The sequence below is a fragment of the Mustela nivalis genome (assembly GCF_964662115.1).
Source record: "Mustela nivalis genome assembly, chromosome: 8".
NCBI classification, from domain to species: domain Eukaryota; kingdom Metazoa; phylum Chordata; class Mammalia; order Carnivora; family Mustelidae; genus Mustela; species Mustela nivalis.
In genome coordinates, this window is record NC_139027.1 from 93536784 (window position 1) to 93563124 (window position 26341).

Consider the following 26341-nt stretch of genomic DNA (forward strand, 5'->3'; position numbering starts at 1 on the left):
TCCCTCAAACAGGCTTCTCCCCACTGAGATTTTAACAAATATGCTAATAATACACATAGAAAACATTGTACAGAGCAGCAGGCGAGAGTCAGAAGCCCAGACTCCCAATGCCCGCTGTGCCCCTACATCGTTATGATCATGAATGATATCGGGGACACTTGGAACTGGAGATAGCACTAAGGGGCACACTCCCGGGGTGAGCCCTCAGATGTACAGAGCCGTTGCCTGTCTCACACACCTGAAACTAAGCCAACACCGCATGCTAACTACTGGGAATTGAAAAAATTAAAGTGAACACCAGAACATAAAGAACACAGGATCAGAAAATAACAGCAAACCTACGGCAGAATCCTGAGTTTGCTTTGGAAAGCCCACTTCTCCCCTAGTCTCTAATATAGGCCTATTTTCTTTACAGGGCCGCTGACAATTTATACAGTCGTTAACTGTCAAGCGCTGCACCGACAACAGTTATCACTGTTTCTTGTTCTGGAAAAAGTGGGTGATCTTGAGATCGTGTGGGTACCTCTGAAATTCTGTCTTCTTATTTCAGGTAGATAACGTGACATAATGCATAAAATGCACATGCGTGAGAGCTTTGAAAAAAAGCTAAATTTAAAAAAAAAAAGAAAAAAAGCTGAATAGTGCTGACAAGTTCGCGGAGACAAGAGGAGAGGGCTTCAACTGGCATGCAGCATAAGAAATCTACTGGAGGGTACCTTTTTCTTCCTTATGTCCTCTTGTTTACACATTCGTTCATCTACTGCCCGAATTCCTTCACTGACTGATGACCTGAGACTCTTTAAAAGAATAATAAAGAAAATGTATTACAGACATTGTTTTGTCACATTATCAATTTCCTACATCTCATTCAATTCCACAGAAATTAATACCTGTGCACCAGTACTATGCAGATATTGACAAGAAAAAAAAAAACATGATATACCAGACACAGTTACTGTTGAGGGGACTCATGACCTGGGGGCATAATGACACGAAGGCAGGGTCGCATGGCCAGAAGAAGAATGACATATACAGTGAAAGTTATGGGGATGAGGGGGCTTAGAATGGAGAACAGATAATATGAAGCAAAGTACAGGAGAGTCTGGAAATGCGACGGGGCTCGAATCGGACTCTGAAAGCCATGTGTACACAGCTGCCGAGGTGGGGAGGGGATGGGGAGCAGATGTAAGTGCACACACACTCAGGGGCAGGGTCAGACAGGCACACAGCCATGTGCACTGCAGGCTTCCTTCTGGAGAGAAGCAGAAATAGGAATGGAGGGCCAACTTCACTTAGATGAAGTCTTTAGATTCTGCATATTTTGGAGAACGAAAGAATGTCAAAGCACTGATGCAGGATGATGAAATGTGGGTATGGAAATACCAGGAATCAAGAATGAAGAACAGAAGACCAGAAAAAGGCAGAGCACAAAGGTAGAGAAACATGTCCAGAAGCTAATGAATAAAGAGATAATTAGGAATTAGGGCCAAAACAAAGGTTAACAGAAACAACTAGAATGAAGTAGGCATATCACAAAAATTCCACAGGAAGGTGAATTAATTCACTCCATCAACATTATGAAACACCTCCTGGACGTCAGTATTGTGGCAGCCTACAGGGATGCAATGAAGACAGATATAGTCGTATCCCTCAGTGGTCTGAGAATCTCACAGAACAGCTTCAGAGTTGGGACCAGAAAGGCAGGTCAGGCCTGTGGCTGAGCAGGACCAAAGTGGCCATAAAAACAGGCCATGGAAAAGGGATGGGATACGGTGATGGCAGGGGGTGAGGCGGGACGGGAGCCTGTGTGAGTAGAGCAAATCTGCCTCCAGGAAGGGGGTTCGAGAGAAGAGTGGGAGGCCAAAGGAAGGCTAGGCTTGGGAAACAACACCACTATGAGGCCCCGGGAGGAAGAGGCACACCAGAGAGGCAGTGGGAGAGCCCCACAGCGGCTGGTGTGGAATCCAACAGCAGACCATGAAAATCCCTTCCATTCCAAGGAAAAGTATCTTTAACAAGATTTTGTAAAATTCAAATGAGACATAAACCATGGAAAGTATTGGCTACCTCAAGGCACAACACAAGATTTTTACCTGTTTCACGAACTCTTTCCTGCCTGCCCCTCCCCTAGGCTTCTCAGCACTGATATTTCCATTACTCCGCATTTTTCTTGGTTCTAACCATGTACTGTGTCTTCACTTAAATTATGTTCTCCTTATATTCTCTCTAGGATGCAGGCACTGTCTTAGGGGAGGGACGCAAGAGGCCACTCAAGCTAGAGGAGACACACAAGGAAGGATGGTGTCGTTTATGACAAGTTTACGACAGGGCATCAGAATGGACAGAGGCCGTAAGTCAGGGCACCAGACACAGACGGGGGGGGGGGCAGGAGGGGAGACGGGGCAGCACAGTTTTCTGTAAGAAGTGATGCCACAACTGCCCCTCCACTGTTCACCCAGGTAGAGTTCCTATTCCCAATGGCTTAGAGGTGGGGAGTCCCATTCCCACAACAGAGATTTTTCTGAGAGAACATGCAAATGTAACATTTATTAAGTATTACATTGTATTTATATTATCCTTCAGTTCCATTAGGGATTACACAGTTTTTGTAGATCAGCCCAGGAACCCAACCACACGTAGATTACGTGGGGTGGGGGGGGATATTTACAAGATTACAAACTGTTAAAATACAAGTCATTCGTAAGTTAGAAACCACTTACATATGACCAAAGTGGCATTAATAAGTTGAATTTGGAATTATGCTTCCTCTCCCCTGACATTTTAAGGTTGTCTACTCTGAGAATATGTCTTCTTCAAATCGAACATGTTTTTTTAGGTTTTTAGCATATGCAAAAACAAAATCATTTACAACTCTTCGGAAGGTGAATATTATAATCATGAACCGTTAAAATACAACCACCAGTACCACCAAACTAACAGATGAAAAGAATTCTTAGAGAAAAGCCGACGAGGACAACAGGCGTCACAGCAGACTGTTTTCATTAATTGGGGACTTACCAGAACTTCTCGTAACTGTCCCAAAGGCACAGAAAGTTGATTGAGGGCTTTGTCCATGCCAACCTAAAGGCAAAACCAGGTTGGCACAAACACATCACGATAAGGAGTAATAGTGACGTATCTATTTAACGATCAAAGCAGTACCAGATTTAACTTGTTTTTTTTTGGCACAACCGTATTTTGCTACATAACTAGCTAAACAACAGAAGTGTTATTTGGCCATTAATGTTGTTCATAGAATATGAAAAAAATCTGTTGAAATACATGAAACTATAAAAATAAGGGAAGTCAGGAGAAACGAAAGTTTCCTTAAGAACAATTTGCCTTTAGATGACATTTTAAATGAATGTGAAAAATTTTCACAGAAGGTGAACAGTTCTCTGTCTGTAATTGATGATACTCAGCCAGCTGATGTGAAAGTCTGACGGGCTACGTCTCTCTTAAACATTATTATAAGCCTTGAGAAAAATAGAAATTAAACAGAAGTAAAATTTTCTAGGTTTTTAATCCTATTGGGATATTTATCTTAGTGGTATATTTCCCAAAAGCAAATGTGCATCATTAATTTTAATGCTTCTTGAAATTCCCACGGAGCTGCAACTTTCTGTGCTTCTCTGGACAAACAGATTTAAAACAAAATGAAGCATCAACAAGGAGACTTTTCTGCCAAGGAACAAAATTCAACATTTCTAAACGGCTTTTACAAACAATTGATAAGCTCACTGCAAATCATTCTTATATTTTTATAAAACCAAACTTTTTAAATATCAATATTGGCCAATGTTCCCTCAACCTAGCTCTGGCTAACAGATATACCTGGGAGTAAATTAAACATTGTAAGAGTGGTGGACATTTGCTCCTACAAATTAGTCTAAATCAAGGAAGACTTCAGGGTAATCACTTAGCAACTAATAAAACAACCCCTTGGGTATTATTATCCTTTACTTTTCACTGTTGACTAATGAATTTGAAACATAATCAAACTAGAGCAACCTTAAATGAATAAAAACTAAAACAAAAAAATGTATTCCAAAAAGTTTAGTTCTTTTATTAATGAAATTGGTAATTTCTTCAAGTTTCTGGTGGGGTTGGTGGGGTAATCAACTGAAAGGTTTCTAAAAACTCTGCCCTTTTAATAAATATGAAGGAGAGAGAAAGTGTGTGTGTGTGTGTGTGTGTGTGTGTGTGTAGGATTTGTGAATTTCAGGTTTACCAAGTTTGTGGAAAGGTTGACAAAATCTGCATAATCCTTGTTGATGAGCTCGACCATGGCTATTTTAAGAAGTTTATAGTAGAGTTCCAGATCTCCTCTTAGTTCCTCCAGCTGGACACGCTTCCTACAGTCAGACACAAAGTGACCGACGTTGAAATCTTCCTGAAAATCAAACCAGAAAGAAAAAATGATTGCACTGATACCACATTTTACATAGAAAAATAAGATCAGACAAAGAATAAGAGGCCGTATTACTGCAGGGGAACACACACAGGACATCAGGGGGTCTGCTCACTTCCTAAGATTATGGGAAAGGGGGCCCCTCACCAAGACCATTCTCTCCTGTTGCCTAACTCTAAAGGCATTTTATTTCTTTTAATTATACATTTCAAAGAGGCTCTTCTCAAAATAGAAACAGCTTTTTCTTCTTAATTTTAACACAGCGATTCACATCCTTCCAGACTTTGTTTTGGTCTCTTTACTTTTTTTTTTTTTTTAGATTTTATTTATTTGAGAGAGAGAGACAGAGAGAACAAGTGGGAGGAGGGGCAGAGGGAGAAGCCAGCTCTCTGCTGAGCTGGGAGCCTGATGCCAGGGTTCATTCCAAGACCCTGAAATCAAGATCTCAACTGAAGGCAGATGCTTAACTGACTGAGCCACCCAGGTGCCATAGTCTTTCTCTTTAAAATATAAATTACTTTTGGGGTGCCTGGCTGGTTCAGTGGTTATGGGTTCAAGCCCACATTGGGCTTTCTGCTCAGCAGGGAGCCTGCTTCCCTGTCTCTCTCTCTGCCTGCCTCTCTGCCTACTTGTGATCTCTGTCTAATAAATAAATAATTTTTAAAAAAATAAAATATCAATTACTTTTTAAAGAAACTGACATATAATGGACACATGTTAGTTTCAGGCGTACAACATAAAAATTCCATATTTTTATCTGTTGTGAAATGATCACCCTAAGACTAGTTAACATCCATCACCAAACATACACATTTTTTTCTTGTGCTAAGAACTATTAAGCTTTAGCAACTTTAAATATATAATAATATACGGCACCTGGGTAGCTCAGTGAGTTAAGGCCTCTGCCTTCGGCTCAGGTCATGATTCCAGGGACCTTGGATCGAGCCCCACATCAGGTTCTCTCCTCAGCAGGGAGCCTGTTTCCTCCTCTCTCTCTGCCTGCCTCTCTTCCTACTTGTGATCTCTGTCAAATAAATAAATAAAATCTTAAAAAAAAAAAATATATATATATATATATATATATATATATATATATATATATATATATTATACTATGCAGCCATCAAAAGAAATGAAATCTTGCCATGTGCAATGACGTGGATAGAACTAGAAGGTATGCTGAGTGAAATAATCAGAGAAAGACAATTATCATACAATCTCCCTGATATGAGGAATTTGAGAGGCAAAGTGGGGGGTGTGGGGGTAGGGAAGGAAAAATGAAACAAGATTGGATTCGGAGGGGGGCACCTGGGTGGCTCAGTGGGTTAAAGCCTCTGCCTTCGGCTCAGGTCATGATCACAGGGTCCTGGAATCGAGGCCACATCGGGCTCTCTGCTCAATGGGGATCCTGCTTCCTCCTCTCTCTCTGCCTGCCTCTCTGCCTACTTGTGATTTCTGTCTGTCCAATAAATAAATTAAATCTTAAAAAAAAATATTGGATTGGGAGGGAGACAAACCATAAGAGACTCTTAATCTCACAAAACAAACTGAGGGTTGCTGGAGGGAGGGGTGTATGGAGAGGGTCGTGGGGTTGTGGACATTGGGGAAGGTATGTACTACGGTGAGTGCTGGGAAGTGTGTAAGCCTGACAATTCACAGACCTGTAACCCTGGGGCTAATAATACATATTTCTAATAAAAAATAATAAAATTAATATACAATAATACACAGTATTATTTACTACAGTCACTATGATGTACATTACATCCCCAAGGCTTATCTTATTAACTGGAAGTTTATACCACTGGGCCCCTTCATCTATTTCCTCCACAACCTCGCCTCTGGCAACCACCAATCTGTTCTCTATGACTTCATTTTGTTTTGTTTCTTAGATTCCACATGTGAGGGAGATCATACAGTATTTCTCTTTCTCTGTCTGACTTATTTCACTCAGCACAATATCCTCAAGGTCCATCCATGTTGTTGCAAATGGCAAGACTTCCTTCTTTTTATGGTTAATATTCCATCGTATACACACACATTGTCTTTATCCATTCACCCCATTGGTGGACACTTTAGTTATTTCCAAGTCTTGGTTGTTGTAAATACTGTGATACTCACTACCGTGAGTGTGAATCTTGCTGGCTGCTTGAGCCAGGTGATCTAGAGTTATACCTGGGTAGCAACTGCAAACCTCGGGGCATCATACGAGCATTCAAGCTCCTTTCCAGGAGATACCAGAAAGCAGAAGCGAGGTAGAGGGACAGTGCAAAGATGGTACCCATCAGCTCCATCTTTGGAGAATACCTTACTAGGCTCCCAGATCCACGTTAAATTAGATGCCTGCCCCTCAGGGCTTTAAGATAAGCAAATGAGCCTCTTTCACAGAAATCTAATCCCATTTCAGTCTGCTGCTTCTGTGCTGAGTTCCAGGGTGGGTCAGTCTACTCGCGGGACTGCTTTAAGAACTGTTTCTCAGTTTGCTATAGCCTTGTGGGTCTCATGGGTGCAAGCTCTGATGGCTTTCAAAGCTGGATGTTTTGGGGTCTTGTCTCTTAGATGTACGTCTTGGAAGTTGGGGTGCCAGAAGTGGCTCAAACCCTTTGCTCCTCAGGGAGAAGCCTGGGGTTTTGAGTACCCTCCCAATCCCAGGTCGCTGTACCAGGGGTGGGGTTTATGGCAAGACTGATTCTTACTTCAACATAGGTTTTTTTCCTTACTCACCTAATGTGTAGGAGTCACTCAGCTAGTTGTAGGGTTTTTTCCACAGGAAATTTTTCCATATGGAGCTATAGATTCAGTGTGTATTTCATAGAAGAGATGAGATCAAGATCCTCCCATGCCACCATCTTGAATGGAAACCCCAGACCTTATCTATGTATGTGTGTACACACACATCTGTGTGTACACACACACACACACACACACACACACACACAAATATTCATGCTCTTCTAAACTATTTCCCATCTAGGGGCACCTGGGTGGCTCAGTGGGTTAAGCCTCTGCCTTCGGCTCAGGTCATATCTCAGAGTCCTGAGATCAAGCCTCACATCAGGCTCTCTGCTCAGCCGGAGCCTACTTTCCCCCCTCTCTCTGCCTGTCTCTCTGCCTCCTTGTGACCTCTCTCTCTCTCTGTCAAATAAATAAATAAAATCTTAAAAAAAGAATAAAAAAATAAAAAATAAAAATCCATTCTATTAAAAAAATTTCCCATCTAAAAATATAACTTGAATGTCTTTACATAAAACACATACATTTCTATTAATATTTTATGTGCATGCTGAGTGTCCCATTGAACAGATGTTCCAAATCTTTCATAACCTATTTCCAAGTATTGGTCTCACAGGATCAGCTATCCTGTGTTTCCCCTCTACAATACTGTGATACCCCGGTAGGCTTATATGCTTAGAGGCAATAAATTACTATCTAATTCCCCTGTGACTCTGCTACTCCATGACCTGTTTAGTCAGCAAGAATCAGATGTGATGGGGCGCCTGGGTGGCTCAGTGGATTAAGCCGCTGCCTTTGGCTCAGGTCATGATCTCAGGGTCCTGGGATCGGGTCCCGCATCGAGCTCTCTGCTCGGCAGGGAGCTTGCTTCCCTCTCTCTCTCTCTCTCTGGCTGCCTCTCTGTCTACTTGTGATTTCTCTCTGTCAAATAAATAAATCTTAAAAAAAAAAAAGAATTAAATGTGATGATTCCCAAACTAGTTAAGGACACCTACACTTACTTTTCATTAAACACTATGTAAACCAACAAAATATGACTGCAAAAAAATCACTGTTCTTTTGAAAACTAACACAGCTACTTTGGAAAGATTTGATACAAAGAAATCAATAAGAAAATTTTTGCTAAGTTAGGTATGGGTGAGATGACCAAGTACCAGGCAGGGAGGGAGTGATCACAGGATTCTCACTCAATTCAGTTAAAGAAACTGAAACTGAATGCAAAAAAAGACAACATAGAAAACTTTTTTTAAAGATTCTTTTTATTTATTTGAGACACAGACAGACAGTATGAGCAGGGAAAGGGGCAATGGGAGGAGATTCCCTGCTGAACAGGGGGCCCAATGTGGGACTCCATCCCAGGACCCCGAGGTCATGACCTGAACCGAAGGTAGATGCCTAACCTATTGAGCGACCCAAGTGCTGTGATAACTCAGAAATCTAATCTGCAGGCCAGTTTCCAGAGAAAAGACCTGGCACTGTTTCAATGGAGAATAAATGTACATATATTTTTTCCAAATAAAATGCTAAAAACTGTATGTACCATTCCCTAAGAGTACTTGTTTAAACTGACTTTTTTAGTTAATCAACCAAAGACTGACCCTGCTAGTGTCGGAGAGAAGGACTTCATACCAAACCGTAATTTCACAGTCATCTACAGAAAGCCACCTGCTCCTTACACTGGTGACCAAATTAGCCTGGACCTTTCTCTCCTGAGACAATTTCAGACCTTACATCATAGTTATGTAGTACATCACGGGAGGGGGTCTTGGTTCATAATCCTGGCCATCCTACGCATCAACTGTATACCTTTAGGTCGATCACTTTCCCTGCCTCAGTTACACATTGTTGAAGTTCTTGAACTTCATGATGGCATTCTAAATTGCATAACTGGGGTGCCTATGTGGTTAAGCATCTGCCTTTGGCTCAGGTCATGATCCCAGTCTCTTGGGTTTGAGTTCCACATCAGGCGCTCTGCTGAGCAAGGAGCCTGCTTCTCCCTCTGTCCCTTCCTCCTGCTCCTGCACTCTCTCACTCTCAAATAAAATCTTAAATAAATAAATAAATAAATAAATCATATAACTTAGCCTCAGTGAACAAATGCTATTAGGTAATATTAGTACTCAACTTACCATTTATGCATTTGTTCTCAGATAAACAAAAGTTGCATAACACATGACTAAATAACTCGGAACATCTGTGAATACTGGGTTAGGCAGCGTTTGCTGTGAAAAGCAAACCCAAACTCACAGTGCCATAATAGAGACCCATTTCACTTAACCAAGAATGGTTTTACTACTTTAGGAATGGTTTTACTTTATAGTGTAGATTCCCCAAGTATTCAAAAAGAAAGTATTTACAACCCATACATTTATGGTCAACTGATTTTTCACAAGGATGCCAAGACCATTTAATGGGGGGGGGGGGAAACAGTCTTTTCGAGTGCCTACTACTGGGACAAGTGAATATCTACATGCAAAAGAATGAACTTGGAACAGCAACGTCACACATACACAAAAATATAACTCAAAATGGATCAAAGATTTAAATGTAAGAGTCAAAACTGTAACACTCAGAGAAAACAGGTGAAAATCTGTATGACTTTGGATCAGGAAAAGCTTTCTTAGACATGATACACAAAGCAATAAGAAATATTAGATAAGCTGAACTTGATCAAAATAAAAACTTTCGTGTGTCAAAGGACACTACGGAGAACGTGAAAAGACAACCCACAGAATGGGAGAGAGTATCTGCAAATCATTTGTCTGACAAGGATCTAATAACCAGAATATGCAAATATACTCTTAGAACTCAACAACAAAAAAAACAAATAACCTAATTTAAAAACAAGCCAAAGACTTTTGAATAGACATTTCTCCAAAGATGATACACAGATGGTCAAGAGCACATGTCGGGATGTTCGACATCCTTAGTCATTGGGGAAATGCGAATCAAAAGCACATGCAGATGCCACGTCACACCCACTAGGACAACTATGGTAAAATAAGAAAAAGAAAAAGAAAAAAAAAGAAGAAGAAAAGTGCTGGCAAGAAGGCGGAGAAGCTGGAACCCTCCTGTATTGTCGGTGAGAATGTAAAACAGTGTGGCTAAGGCAGCAAACAGCTCGGTAGCTCCTCAAGAAGTTACACACGTACAATTACCCAGCAGTTCTACGTCTAGGGGTATGACATCGACAGAACTGACAACAGATGTTCCTGCCACAACCTGTACATGAATGTGCACAGCAGCGCTGCTCGTAACAGCCAAAAGAGTATATACCCAACGTCCATCAACTGATGAATGGATACATAAAATGTGGAAGAGCCTCTTACACAACCATAAAAAGGAATAAACTGTTACATGCTACAACACGAGTGAAGTCTGAAAACATTCTACTCTCAGGTTAAAGGAAGCCAGACACAAAAGGTCACGTGTTATACAATTCCACTGATATGAGATGTTCCAGAAAAGGCAAATCCATAAAAACAGAAAGTAGATTCATGATTGCCAGGGAATAAGGGGAGGGGAGAATTGGAAGTAAGAGGTTTATTTTTCGGGTGATGGAAGCATTCTGGAATTAGACAGAAGTGACGTATGTACCATATACACAGTAAATATACTAAAAACCAGAGAAGAGTACACTTTAAAATGGCAACTATTATGCTTTGTGAATTATATTTTGATGAAAAATGAAACAACTTAAATATCAACAAGCTAAATGCTAGGATACATTAAAAAAAAAATCCAAAGTAACACTAATCACAGGAACAATGGCGTAGCTACATGAATTTCAGACAAAGCAGATTTCAGAGAAGGAAAATTATCAGGCATAAAGAGCAGCATTACATAATGATAAATAAATCGACTGACCAAGAAGACACAATTATCCTTAAGGTATGTGTGCCTGATCAACACAGGTAAGACACAACCTAACAGAACTGCAGGGAGAAATAAACAATTCCATTATCACAGCTGGTGACTTCAACACTTCTTCATCATTAATGGGCCGATCCAGCAGCAGGGCAACAAGGATTTGACAGATGTGGACATTCAGTCCAGACATGGCACACTTAACACCACCATCAATTACCGTACAACAGATGTACACAGACTATTTCGCCCAGTAATAGTGCAACACACATTCTTCTTAAGCTCATATGGAACACTCATCAAGACAGAATAATTCTGGGCCACAAAACACAACAAATTTTTAAAAATAAAAATTATACCAAATATGTTCTCAGACCGCAATGGAATTAAAAATCAGTAACAGAAGATAGTTGAAGAAGTCCAAAATACATGGAGATTAAATGACACACTTCTAAATGACAGGAGACCAGTCTCAACAAAATACAATGTAGCAAAATGTGTGGAATGCTGCTTAAAGGGAAAATACAGTACTGAATGCAAATATTAGAATAAAAAAGATTAAAGTCAATAATCTAAGCTTCCATTTTAGGCAACAACAACAAAATCAAATCTAAAGTAAGGAGGGGCTCCTGGGTGGTTCATTTGGTTAATCATCTGCCTTTGGCTCAGGACATGGTCCTAGGGTCCTGGGACAGAGCCCTGCATCAGAGTTTCCTGCTTAGGGAGACTGCTTCTCCATCTCCCATTCCTCCTGCCTGTATTCCCTCTCTCACTGACTCTCTCTGTGTCGAATAAAATCATTAAAAAAAAAAAACCCTAAAGGAAGTAGAAAAAAAATAAAAATTAGAGCAGAAATCAATGTAATTAAAACCAGGAATTTTTTTTTAAATCAATAAACCCCAAGTCTGTTTCTTTGAAAACATCAATAAAACAGATAGACCCTTAGCCAGTCAAACAAAGAAAAAAGGTAGAAGACATAAATTACTAATATCAGATGAAAGAAGGGAGGGCTACTGCTAACAATCCCAATCACTGTAAATTCAACCGAACATTTATGGAATACTACACAATTCTCTAAAATCTCTTCCAGAAAGTAAAACTAGAAGGAGTACTTCCTAAATCATTCTAGGAGATCATTATTACCCTGACACCAAAACCAATACTACAAGAAAAGAAACTATAAACTAGTATCTCTCATGAACACAGACATAAAAATCTTCAACAAAAATTAGCAAATAAAAGCAAACACTATATTAAAAAATTATACACCAGGGTCATGTAGGATTTATTCCAGGTATGCAACATTAGAAAATGTTCAACATTAGAAAATCAATGTGATCCATCATATCAACAGAAAGAAAATCACATGATCATATCAATGAAGGGAGGAAAAAAACATTTAACAAAATCCACACCTCTTCATTATTAACCCTCAGGAAACTAGGAATAGGAGGACTTCCTCAACTTGATAAAGAATGTTTCCAAAAATCCACAGCTAACATGATATTAATACTGAGAAAATAGAAGACAGGGAATCAAGGCAAGGATGTCCCTCCTACTACTACTATTCAATACTATACTGGAAGGCCAAACTAATGAAATAAGGTAAGAAAAGGAAACAAAAGGTATACAACCTGGGAAAGAATAAAACTTTGTTCACAGATGACATGACTGTCTACAGAAAATACAAAGACTTCACACCCCACACCCTCCTGAAACTAGTCAAGTGATTATAGCAAGTCTGCACAATACACAGTTAAAATACAGAAGTCAATTGCTTTCCAATGATGTATCAGACAAAGGGCCAGTATTCAAAATTTATAAAGAATTTATCAAACTCAACATCCAAAAAACAAAAAAATCCAGTCAAGAAATGGACAGAAGACATGAACAGACCAAAGAAGACATCCAAATGGCCAACAGACACATGAAAAAGGGCTCCACATCACTCAGCATCAGGGAAATACAAATCAAAACCACAATGAGACACCACCTTACATCAGTCAAAATGGCTAAAATTAACAAGTCAGGAAACAACAGATGTTGGCGAAGATGTGGAGAAAGGGGAATCCTCCTACACTGTTGGTGGGAATGCAACTCTGGAAAACAGTATGGAGGCTCCTCAAAAAGTTAAAAATGTAACAACCCAACGACTTAGCAATTGCCCTATTAGATGTTTATCCAAAGTACACAAAGTGATTTGAAGGGGCAAAAGCACCCAGATGTTTATAGTCAAACTATTGAAAGAGCCCAGATGTCCATCAACAGATGAATGGATAAAGAAGATGTGGTATACATACACACACACACACACACACACACACACACACACACACACATTACTCAGCCATCAAAAAGAACAAAATCTTGCCATTTGCAAGGACATGGATGGAACTAGAGGAAGACAAATACCATATAGTTTCAGTCACATGTGGAACTTAAGAAACAACAGATGAATATAGGAGAAGGGAAGGAAAAATAGAAACAGACAGGGAGGCAAATCAGAAGAGACTTAACTACAGGAAACAAACTGAGGGTTACTGGAGAGGGGAAAGTTGGGGTAACTGCGTGAGGGGTATTAAGGAGGGCACTTGTTGGGATGAGCTCTGGGTGTTGTATGCAACCAATGAATCACGAAATTCTAACCATGAAACTAAAAGTACACTGTATGTTAACGAGATTGAATTTTAATTAAAAAATTTAAAAAGTCAATTGCTTTCGTATATACCAGCAATGTACAAGTGGAATTTGAAGTTAAAAACACAAGACCATTTACATTAGCATACCAAAAAAATTAATACTTAGGTGCAAATCTAACAAAATATGCACAAGATCTATATGAGAAAAAGTATAAAATTCTGATGAAAGATAACAAGCAAGGTAAGATGTGAAGTGGAAAGAAAGTCCACAATCTTGGGTAAGAACACTCAATACTGTTAAGAGGTCAGTTCTTCCCAAACTGATCGACAGACTCAATGCAATCCCAATCAAAATGCCAGGAAGTTATTCTGTGCATACCAACATGTTGACTCTAAAATTTGGATGGAAAACTGGAAAACCAAGAGTCCCAGAGTAGTCAACAAAATATTAAATAGCGGGGAAAAAAAGGAAATTGAGGATTGCCACCACCCAATCTCAAGACTTACTATTAAAGCTATAGTGATTAAGACAGAAGGTGCCTGGCAAAAGAGACAGGTGCTTGGAACAGAGTGGAGAGCCCAGAACAACATCCACACACACAGGCAAAGGCAACTCAATGGCAAGGACAGTCTTCAACAAATGGAACCGAACAATGGGACATTGATAAGAAAAAACAAACAAATGAAAAGAATAAAAACAAACTTTTCACACCTTTCACAAAACCTAAACGTAAAATGCAAAACTTCTTAAAGATGACATAAGAAAAAATGTAGGGATCCTTGGATTTGGCAATGACTTTTCAGATATAAAACCAAAAGCATGATCTACGAAAGAAAAAAATTGATGAGAGGGACTTTGTTAAAATTAAACTTCTCTGTAAAAGACACTGTTAAGAGAATGAAAAGACGGGACAACTGGGTGGCTCAGTTGGTTAAGCAGCTGCCTTTGGTTCAGGTCATGATCCCAGCGTCCTGGGATCGAGTCCCACATTGGGATCCTTGCTCCGCAGGGATCCTGCTTCAACCTCTGACTCTGCCTTCCACTCTGTCTGCCTGTGCTCACTCTCGCTCGCTCTTTCTCTGACAAATAAATAAATAAAATCTTTAAAAAAAAAAGAGAGAGAGATGAAAAGACCAGTCACAGAGTAGAGAAAATATCTGCAAAACACAGCCATGGTAAAGGACTTAAAATAAGAAATATAATATAAAGATGTCTTAGTAGCAACAAGAAATCAAACCTAATTTAAAAATGTGAAAAGAGCGGTGGCTGGGAACCCCAGTCAGTTAAGCATCTGCCTTTAGCTCAGGTCCTGGGACTGAAATCCACACTGGGCTCCCGGCTCAGCGAGGAGCCTGCTTTTTTCCCTCTCCTGCTGCCTGCTGCTACCTCTCCGTATGCTTGTGCTGTTAATAAATAAATAGAATCTTTAAAAACGAAAAAAAAAAAAGGATCTGAAAAGATGCTCAACTTTGTATGTCATTAAGAAATTGCAAATTTAAACAAGGTACTATTACATATCATGTAGAATATAAAAAATCCAAAGCACTAGTAATACCAAATGCTAGCAAGAATGTGGGACAACCAAACTCTCATTCACTGTTTGGTCAGAATGCAAAATGGGAGGCACTGTGTGAGACAGCTTGGCAGTTTCTCACAGAACTAAACACATTCTCACTATAAGATCAGTAATTGTGCTCCTTTGTATTTACCCAAAAGAGCTTAAAACTAGTGTCCACACAAAAACCTGCACACGGATATTTACAGCAGCTTTATTCTCTGAAGTGCCGATCCCTGCTTCTTAACAGCTCCAAGTGCCCGCTGCTTCAGAGTGGGGGCTGGGCGAGCAGGGAGCTGGGGTGGGCGCAGCGATGCCTAAGTTCTGACCTCAAGACCCTGTGCTGTTTCACCTGTCCCTTTAGGAGTACAATGACATAGGATGTCACCAACGGAGGATCTACCCCTGCATCCTGGTACTGGGAAAGCACGCGAGGGCTGTGGAGCTGAAAGCAAGAGTTGGTAGTTCCAGTAATGTGTGCAGGGTTTTAAAAAACTATATACCGGAAAATATCCGGTCTTATTTGCATGTGTTTGTATCATGCACAATTTTTAACTGCAATCCTCCTTTTACCTTCTTCCCTGTTGTTAAGACTCTCCTCTCCTCACCGCTGCCTTTGTCCCTATAATACCTGTTGACAGCCTGGTGCTCATCCATGAGCTCATTCGCCTCTATCCACGCACGCATGGGGCTCTGTCACTGTTTAACAAATATGGGCTCATTTTATCTACCTCTTGATCTAGTGCTTCCCAGTTAATAATCCCTCCTGCATAACGTCCTTCTGTTTTTATCTTCATTTTTATAAAGAATGGCTGCTCACCTTTTATCAGGTGCCTTTATTTTTTTATCAAATGCATTTATTGCTATGGTCTTAAGAGTTTTTCACAGTTAATTTAGTGATGAGGTAAATCTTATTGATTTTCTGGTCTTGAGCTCCCTTTATTTTCCTGGAATGAATCCAAGTTGGTCTCAGGATATAGTCCTTTGATAGAGGCCTGACTTCTGTTATTTGCTAACATTAGTTCAGTTTCTGTTAACTAATCTGTCCTAAGCCAGGTTTGTTAATAGCTTCCCCGTTCCTCCCTCTCAGGTTTGGGTATTAAAATTGTGCTCAGCTTCATCAAGTGAATTGACTTATTATTGTTTAATTGCCTGTTGCCATTTAACAGTAGAATGAGAGTTATCCAGCTGCAAACCTGTCTGATCTTGGAACTCATCTTCTAAACTTGAAATCTTGGCCATTGGTTTTGATTAGATATGGTTAGGTTTTTGTAATTTTAAAAATCCCTCCAGCCCTTGGTTCTGTCTGACCTGATTGCTTTCAGCTGTTTCTGCAACAAAAATGTCCCAGCAGGGAAAACTCTCATTGTTTACAGTGGCGCCCCCTTCTGAACACTTTGTTAATAAAAAGCTTTTTTTTTTTTTTTTTTTTTCGGGCTATGGTAAATGTGGAACAACAATGAGGTATTTCAAAGAGGTGAACCACAGATAAATTTCTCTAAGGGTGGGGTGAGGGTTACTCAAAAAGGAACTTGACAAGGCTTTTAAAGATATCGACAATCATTATAACATAACGTGACTGATTGTTACCGTGCCCTTAACTGGGCCAACACTTGTTGGCTTCCAAGATAGACTAACATAGTACAGATGGTTCTAGGGACTTTCTAGCACAGGGTCTCATGAGGCAGGGATTCTAGCCACTGGCTGTGCAAGGCATGAGGCCTGTTAGAGATTTTATTTTTTCCTCTGCAGAATGGGTCTTTCTACATTCCAGGTCCTTTCTACCCCAGTAAATAAAGCAGCGATTCTCTCAGTGAGTTGTACTATTGGTTTAAACAGCCAACTGTCTCTTAAAAAGGACTTTTGATTAAATTCCTTTAAAAAAAGTCCTTTCAAAAAAATCTTTTTCTATTTTTTATTTTTTAATCCCATATGTTTACTCTGATCGTGGAACTTTGTCATTTTGACTTTCTCTGCTGATTAAAATATTCTTCATCATCAGGACCTACTGCTCTCCTCTCCTGGTGGTCTCTCCGGAAGGGGTCTTCTCTAGGTCTTCTAGCAGGAGATGGGCACTTCCCCTCTACCCATGTTTCCAGACCAGCCTTACCTATCCTGCAGGGTCAGGTCGGCCTGGCTTTTTGTCTGTTGTTCTCTTCTGAGTCGTTAGTTTTTCATAGATACCGTGCTTTGCATTTGTCAGGACTTACCCTGGACTATCAAAACCCTTTTCTGGTGCCAGTGAATCCTAAGAAACAGTCGTGATGAGAGAACCAGGAACTCCAACAGATCATATTTGTCCTGAATGTTCTGTCCAAAATGAAAAATACATTTCTGAGGAGCATCAAGACCTCTGAGAAGGGAAGTTTCACCAACTCTGTCATGTAGGGGCATCAATTCCGATTCTGTGTCAATTTTACTACTTTCCCAGCTAGTAATGCTCTACCTCAGATAGTCCACTCTCTACCGTTTCCTCTCTCAAAGGCAGTTTCTCTTACAGTCTGCACATGGCACTTGGGGCCTGCTGGTCGTTGGCTACTGCCCTCTCTACCTTGGGTCTAACAGCTGCGGGGCTTCAAGATGAGAACGTCTCTTGTTCTAAGACTTAATAGAGTTTGGGACACATGGGAAGCAATAATCACTTTTGTTGTTGATCCAAGTGTTCAAACTTTCTTAATTATTTTAGTACCACAGTTTACTTGTTCTAAGATTTGTCCTCCACCCCCATGTTAATATCTCTTAAAGTGGAACTCACCTTGCACTTGATGACATATCCTAGTTTAACTGACAGCATTTCTCTTTCTTAGTCGTACATAAACTATATTGCATCTTACCCTTGATAAAAGCTAGGATGCAATTAAATACTCTATTATGGTTACGATTCTGATATTTGAAATCCTCCGGTAACACCCTCTGCCGCCACAGTGTAGTACCTCACTTCCTCGGCATAGTATACAAACCATCTCACCCCAGTGTTAACCCCAGATCTCAGCCTCCATCCCCAGGTGATGCTGCCAGATCAGCTGTCGGTTGTCATGAACTTGCTGTAGTTTCCCGAATGCACTGTGCTGCCTCCTGACACTTTGAAACTTGACACACTCATCCTCATTCTTCACTTTGCCATTGTCTATCACCTCCCCTGAAAATCTGTTCCTAAGTGGCTTTTCCCAGGTCCAACCTACCCTTGGCAGTCTTTTATCTCCCTGTGGTAAAGCCTGTCACATTGCACCATGGACATGCCCATTGTCCCCTGTAGAAGATAAAAGGGACAGTGAGGTCCCCCAGCATTTGCAGCTCTAGTGCAGAGCCCCATGCCTGGCTTGCAGGAAATGCCAGATCACGAAGACAATTGGAGATCATGCTCTGGCTAAAACCAGCTCTTCTTTGCCTACCGCAGGATCTGGATCAATAAAGAGCAGCCAGTTATTATTGCTGTTTTTCTAGGGAATTTTTCCCCATATATTTCCCAGGTCTTTACTTTTTTTTTTTTTATAGCACTTTAATTCAGGCTTCAACCACTTCCAAATCAGATCAGGTGAAATCATTTCCTTCCCATACCCTCGATGTATTTCACACCTAGTAATTCTTTTTTTAAAGATCTTATTTACCCATTTGACAGACAGATCACAAGTAGGTAGAGAGGGAGGCAGAGAGAGAGGGGGAAAGCAGGCTCCCCGCTGAGCAGAGAGCCCGATGTGGGGCTCCATCCCAGGACCCTGAAATCATGACCTGAGCCGAAGGCAGAGGCCTAAACCACTGAGCCACCCAGGAGACCCCATATCTGGTAATTTTTAACCAACGTGGATTTGCTGCATCAAATAGTTCCTTCTTCTTCAAATATAAATATATAAATATATTGATCAAGTCACTCGCATGTCTTAGGAGAATGTCATACCATTAGTAGCAAACTTGAAATCTTGGCCATTGGTTTTGATTAGATATGGTTAGGTTTTTGTAATTTTAAAAATCCCTCCAGCCCTTGGTTCTGTCTGACCTGATTGCTTTCAGCTGTTTCTGCAACAAAAATGTCCCGGCAGGGAAAACTCTCATTGTTTACAGTGGCGCCCCCTTCTGAACACTTTGTTAATAAAAAGCTTTTTTTTTTTTTTTTTTTTTTTTTTCGGGCTATGGTAAATGTGGAACAACAATGAGGTATTTCAAAGAGGTGAACCACAGATAAATTTCTCTAAAGGTGGGGTGAGGTTTACTCAAAAAGGAACGTGACAAGGCTTTTAAAGATATCGACAATCATTATAACATAACGTGACTGATTGTTACTGTGTGCTTAAATGGGCCAACACTTGTTGGCTTCCAAGATAAACTAACATAGTTGAGATGGTTCTAGCGGCCTTCTAGCACAGGGTCTCATGAGGCAGGGATTCTAGCCACTGGCTGTGCAAGGCATGAGGCCTGTTAGGGATTTTATTTTTTCCTCTGCAGAATGGGTCTTTCTACATTCCAGGTCCTTTCTACCCCAATAAATAAAGCAGCGATTCTCTCAATGAGTTGAACTATTGGTTTAAACAGCCAACTGTCTCTTTAAAAGGACTTTTGATTAAATTCCTTTAAAAAAAGTCCTTTCAAAAAAATCTTTTTTTTTTCTATTTTTTATTTTTAAATCCCATATGTTTACTCTGATCGTGGAACTTTGTCATTTTGACTTTCTCTGCTGATTAAAATATTCTTCATCATCAGCACCTACTGCTCTCCTCTCCTGGTGGTCTCTCCGGAAGGGGTCTTCTCTAGGTCTTCTAGCAGGAGATGGGCACTTCCCCTCTACCCATGTTTCCAGACCAGCCTTACCTATCCTGCAGGGTCAGGTCGGCCTGGCTTTTGGTCTGTTGTTCTCTTCTGAGTCGTTAGTTTTTCATAGATACCGTGCTTTGCATTTGTCAGGACTTACCCTGGACTATCAAAACCCTTTTCTGGTGCCAGTGAATCCTAAAAAACAATCGTGATGAGAGAACCAGGAACTCGAACAGATCATATTTATCCTGAATGTTCTGTCCAAAATGAAAAATACATTTCTGAGGAGCCTCAAGACCTCTGAGAAGGGAAGTTTCACCAACTCTGTTATGTAGGGGCATCAATTCCGATTCTGTGTCAATTTTTTTACTTTCCCAGCTAGTAATTCTCTACCTCAGATAGCCCACTCTCTACCGTTTCCTCTCTCAAAGGCAGTTGCTCTTACAGTCTGCACATGGCACTTGGGGCCTGCTGGTCGTTGGCTACTGCCCTCTCTACCTTGGGTCTAACAGCTGCGGGGCATCAAGATGAGAACGTCTCTTGTTCTAAGACTTAATAGAGTTTGGGACACATGGGAAGCAATAATCACTTTTGTTGTTGATCCAAGTGTTCAAACTTTCTTAATTATTTTAGTACCACAGTTTACTTGTTCTAAGATTTGTCCTCCACCCCCATGTTAATATCTCTTAAAGTGGAACTCACCTTGCACTTGATGACATATCCTAGTTTAACTGACAGCATTTCTCTTTCTTAGTCGTACATAAACTATATTGCATCTTACCCTTGATAAAAGCTAGGATGCAATTAAATACTCTATTATGGTTACGATTCTGATATTTGAAATCCTCCGGTAACACCCTCTGCCGCCACAGTGTAGTACCTCACTTCCTCGGCATAGTATACAAACCATCTCACCCCAGTGTTAACCCCAGATCTCAGCCTCCATCCCCAGGTGATGCTGCCAGATCAGCTGTCGGTTGTCATGAACTTGCTGTAGTTTCCCGAATGCACTGTGCTGCCTCCTGGCACTTTGAAACTTGACACACTCATCCTCATTCTTCACTTTGCCATTGTCTATCACCTCCCCTGAAAATCTGTTCCTAAGTGGCTTTTCCCAGGTCCAACCTACCCTTGGCAGTCTTTTATCTCCCTGTGGTAAAGCCTGTCACATTGCACCATGGACATGCCCATTGTCCCCTGTAGAAGATAAAAGGGACAGTGAGGTCCCCCAGCATTTGCAGCTCTAGTGCAGAGCCCCATGCCTGGCTTGCAGGAAATGCCAGATCACGAAGACAATTGGAGATCATGCTCTGGCTAAAACCAGCTCTTCTTTGCCTACCGCAGGATCTGGATCAATAAAGAGCAGCCAGTTATTATTGCTGTTTTTCTAGGGAATTTTTCCCCATATATTTCCCAGGTCTTTACTTTTTTTTTTTTTATAGCACTTTAATTCAGGCTTCAACCACTTCCAAATCAGATCAGGTGAAATCATTTCCTTCCCATACCCTCGATGTATTTCACACCTAGTAATTCTTTTTTTAAAGATCTTATTTACCCATTTGACAGACAGATCACAAGTAGGTAGAGAGGGAGGCAGAGAGAGAGGGGGAAAGCAGGCTCCCCGCTGAGCAGAGAGCCCGATGTGGGGCTCCATCCCAGGACCCTGAAATCATGACCTGAGCCGAAGGCAGAGGCCTAAACCACTGAGCCACCCAGGAGACCCCATATCTGGTAATTTTTAACCAACGTGGATTTGCTGCATCAAATAGTTCCTTCTTCTTCAAATATAAATATATAAATATATTGATCAAGTCACTCGCATGTCTTAGGAGAATGTCATACCATTAGTAGCAAACTTGAAATCTTGGCCATTGGTTTTGATTAGATATGGTTAGGTTTTTGTAATTTTAAAAATCCCTCCAGCCCTTGGTTCTGTCTGACCTGATTGCTTTCAGCTGTTTCTGCAACAAAAATGTCCCGGCAGGGAAAACTCTCATTGTTTACAGTGGCGCCCCCTTCTGAACACTTTGTTAATAAAAAGCTTTTTTTTTTTTTTTTCGGGCTATGGTAAATGTGGAACAACAATGAGGTATTTCAAAGAGGTGAACCACAGATAAATTTCTCTAAAGGTGGGGTGAGGTTTCCTCAAAAAGGAACGTGACAAGGCTTTTAAAGATATCGACAATCATTATAACATAACGTGACTGATTGTTACTGTGTGCTTAAGTGGGCCAACACTTGTTGGCTTCCAAGATAAACTAACATAGTTGAGATGGTTCTAGCGGCCTTCTAGCACAGGGTCTCATGAGGCAGGGATTCTAGCCACTGGCTGTGCAAGGCATGAGGCCTGTTAGTGATTTTATTTTTTCCTCTGCAGAATGGGTCTTTCTACATTCCAGGTCCTTTCTACCCCAATAAATAAAGCAGCGATTCTCTCAATGAGTTGAACTATTGGTTTAAACAGCCAACTGTCTCTTTAAAAGGACTTTTGATTAAATTCCTTTAAAAAAAGTCCTTTCAAAAAAATCTTTTTTTTTCTATTTTTTATTTTTAAATCCCATATGTTTACTCTGATCGTGGAACTTTGTCATTTTGACCTTCTCTGCTGATTAGAATATTCTTCATCATCAGCACCTACTGCTCTCCTCTCCTGGTGGTCTCTCCGGAAGGGGTCTTCTCTAGGTCTTCTAGCAGGAGATGGGCACTTCCCCTCTACCCATGTTTCCAGACCAGCCTTACCTATCCTGCAGGGTCAGGTCGGCCTGGCTTTTGGTCTGTTGTTCTCTTCTGAGTCGTTAGTTTTTCATAGATACCGTGCTTTGCATTTGTCAGGACTTACCCTGGACTATCAAAACCCTTTTCTGGTGCCAGTGAATCCTAAAAAACAGTCGTGATGAGAGAACCAGGAACTCGAACAGATCATATTTATCCTGAATGTTCTGTCCAAAATGAAAAATACATTTCTGAGGAGCCTCAAGACCTCTGAGAAGGGAAGTTTCACCAACTCTGTTATGTAGGGGCATCAATTCCGATTCTGTGTCAATTTTTTTACTTTCCCAGCTAGTAATTCTCTACCTCAGATAGCCCACTCTCTACCGTTTCCTCTCTCAAAGGCAGTTGCTCTTACAGTCTGCACATGGCACTTGGGGCCTGCTGGTCGTTGGCTACTGCCCTCTCTACCTTGGGTCTAACAGCTGCGGGGCATCAAGATGAGAACGTCTCTTGTTCTAAGACTTAATAGAGTTTGGGACACATGGGAAGCAATAATCACTTTTGTTGTTGATCCAAGTGTTCAAACATTCTTAATTATTTTAGTACCACAGTTTACTTGTTCTAAGATTTGTCCTCCACCCCCATGTTAATATCTCTTAAAGTGGAACTCACCTTGCACTTGATGACATATCCTAGTTTAACTGACAGCATTTCTCTTTCTTAGTCGTACATAAACTATATTGCATCTTACCCTTGATAAAAGCTAGGATGCAATTAAATACTCTATTATGGTTACGATTCTGATATTTGAAATCCTCCGGTAACACCCTCTGCCGCCACAGTGTAGTACCTCACTTCCTCGGCATAGTATACAAACCATCTCACCCCAGTGTTAACCCCAGATCTCAGCCTCCATCCCCAGGTGATGCTGCCAGATCAGCTGTCGGTTGTCATGAACTTGCTGTAGTTTCCCGAATGCACTGTGCTGCCTCCTGGCACTTTGAAACTTGACACACTCATCCTCATTCTTCACTTTGCCATTGTCTATCACCTCCCCTGAAAATCTGTTCCTAAGTGGCTTTTCCCAGGTCCAACCTACCCTTGGCAGTCTTTTATCTCCCTGTGGTAAAGCCTGTCACATTGCACCATGGACATGCCCATTGTCCCCTGTAGAAGATAAAAGGGACAGTGAGGTCCCCCAGCATTTGCAGCTCTAGTGCAGAGCCCCATGCCTGGCTTGCAGGAAATGCCAGATCACGAAGACAATTGGAGATCATGCTCTGGCTAAAACCAGCTCTTCTTTGCCTACCGCAGGATCTGGATCAATAAAGAGCAGCCAGTTATTATTGCTGTTTTTCTAGGGAATTTTTCCCCATATATTTCCCAGGTCTTTACTTTTTTTTTTTTTTTTATAGCACTTTAATTCAGGCTTCAACCACTTCCTAATCAGATCAGGTGAAATCATTTCCTTCCCATACCCTCGATGTATTTCACACCTAGTAATTCTTTTTTTAAAGATCTTATTTACCCATTTGACAGACAGATCACAAGTAGGTAGAGAGGGAGGCAGAGAGAGAGGGGGAAAGCAGGCTCCCCGCTGAGCAGAGAGCCCGATGTGGGGCTCCATCCCAGGACCCTGAAATCATGACCTGAGCCGAAGGCAGAGGCCTAAACCACTGAGCCACCCAGGAGACCCCATATCTGGTAATTTTTAACCAACGTGGATTTGCTGCATCAAATAGTTCCTTCTTCTTCAAATATAAATATATAAATATATTGATCAAGTCACTCGCATGTCTTAGGAGAATGTCATACCATTAGTAGCAAACTTGAAATCTTGGCCATTGGTTTTGATTAGATATGGTTAGGTTTTTGTAATTTTAAAAATCCCTCCAGCCCTTGGTTCTGTCTGACCTGATTGCTTTCAGCTGTTTCTGCAACAAAAATGTCCCGGCAGGGAAAGCTCTCATTGTTTACAGTGGCGCCCCCTTCTGAACACTTTGTTAATAAAAAGCTTTTTTTTTTTTTTTTTTTTTTTCGGGCTATGGTAAATGTGGAACAACAATGAGGTATTTCAAAGAGGTGAACCACAGATAAATTTCTCTAAAGGTGGGGTGAGGTTTACTCAAAAAGGAACTTGACAAGGCTTTTAAAGATATCGACAATCATTATAACATAACGTGACTGATTGTTACTGTGTGCTTAAGTGGGCCAACACTTGTTGGCTTCCAAGATAAACTAACATAGTTGAGATGGTTCTAGCGGCCTTCTAGCACAGGGTCTCATGAGGCAGGGATTCTAGCCACTGGCTGTGCAAGGCATGAGGCCTGTTAGTGATTTTATTTTTTCCTCGGCAGAATGGGTCTTTCTACATTCCAGGTCCTTTCTACCCCAATAAATAAAGCAGCGATTCTCTCAATGAGTTGACCTATTGGTTTAAACAGCCAACTGTCTCTTTAAAAGGACTTTTGATTAAATTCCTTTAAAAAAAGTCCTTTCAAAAAAAACCTTTTTTTTTCTATTTTTTATTTTTAAATCCCATATGTTTACTCTGATCGTGGAACTTTGTCATTTTGACCTTCTCTGCTGATTAAAATATTCTTCATCATCAGCACCTACTGCTCTCCTCTCCTGGTGGTCTCTCCGGAAGGGGTCTTCTCTAGGTCTTCTAGCAGGAGATGGGCACTTCCCCTCTACCCATGTTTCCAGACCAGCCTTACCTATCCTGCAGGGTCAGGTCGGCCTGGCTTTTGGTCTGTTGTTCTCTTCTGAGTCGTTAGTTTTTCATAGATACCGTGCTTTGCATTTGTCAGGACTTACCCTGGACTATCAAAACCCTTTTCTGGTGCCAGTGAATCCTAAAAAACAGTCGTGATGAGAGAACCAGGAACTCGAACAGATCATATTTATCCTGAATGTTCTGTCCAAAATGAAAAATACATTTCTGAGGAGCCTCAAGACCTCTGAGAAGGGAAGTTTCACCAACTCTGTTATGTAGGGGCATCAATTCCGATTCTGTGTCAATTTTTTTACTTTCCCAGCTAGTAATTCTCTACCTCAGATAGCCCACTCTCTACCGTTTCCTCTCTCAAAGGCAGTTGCTCTTACAGTCTGCACATGGCACTTGGGGCCTGCTGGTCGTTGGCTACTGCCCTCTCTACCTTGGGTCTAACAGCTGCGGGGCATCAAGATGAGAACGTCTCTTGTTCTAAGACTTAATAGAGTTTGGGACACATGGGAAGCAATAATCACTTTTGTTGTTGATCCAAGTGTTCAAACATTCTTAATTATTTTAGTACCACAGTTTACTTGTTCTAAGATTTGTCCTCCACCCCCATGTTAATATCTCTTAAAGTGGAACTCACCTTGCACTTGATGACATATCCTAGTTTAACTGACAGCATTTCTCTTTCTTAGTCGTACATAAACTATATTGCATCTTACCCTTGATAAAAGCTAGGATGCAATTAAATACTCTATTATGGTTACGATTCTGATATTTGAAATCCTCCGGTAACACCCTCTGCCGCCACAGTGTAGTACCTCACTTCCTCGGCATAGTATACAAACCATCTCACCCCAGTGTTAACCCCAGATCTCAGCCTCCATCCCCAGGTGATGCTGCCAGATCAGCTGTCGGTTGTCATGAACTTGCTGTAGTTTCCCGAATGCACTGT

At 40.9% G+C, this 26341-nt stretch overlaps 1 protein-coding gene across 1 annotated transcript in view; it reads right to left on the reverse strand.

Annotated features, from left to right (window-relative positions):
• Positions 1-3806: 3806 nt before the first annotated feature.
• The window catches only part of LOC309872041 (conserved oligomeric Golgi complex subunit 2-like), a 1078599-nt gene continuing 1056064 nt past the window's right edge, over positions 3807-26341 (reverse strand). Inside the window, exon 2 of the transcript XR_014315633.1 lies at positions 3807-4393. The gene's annotated coding sequence lies outside the window, so the exon portion shown is untranslated. The remainder of the gene's footprint in view (positions 4394-26341) is intronic.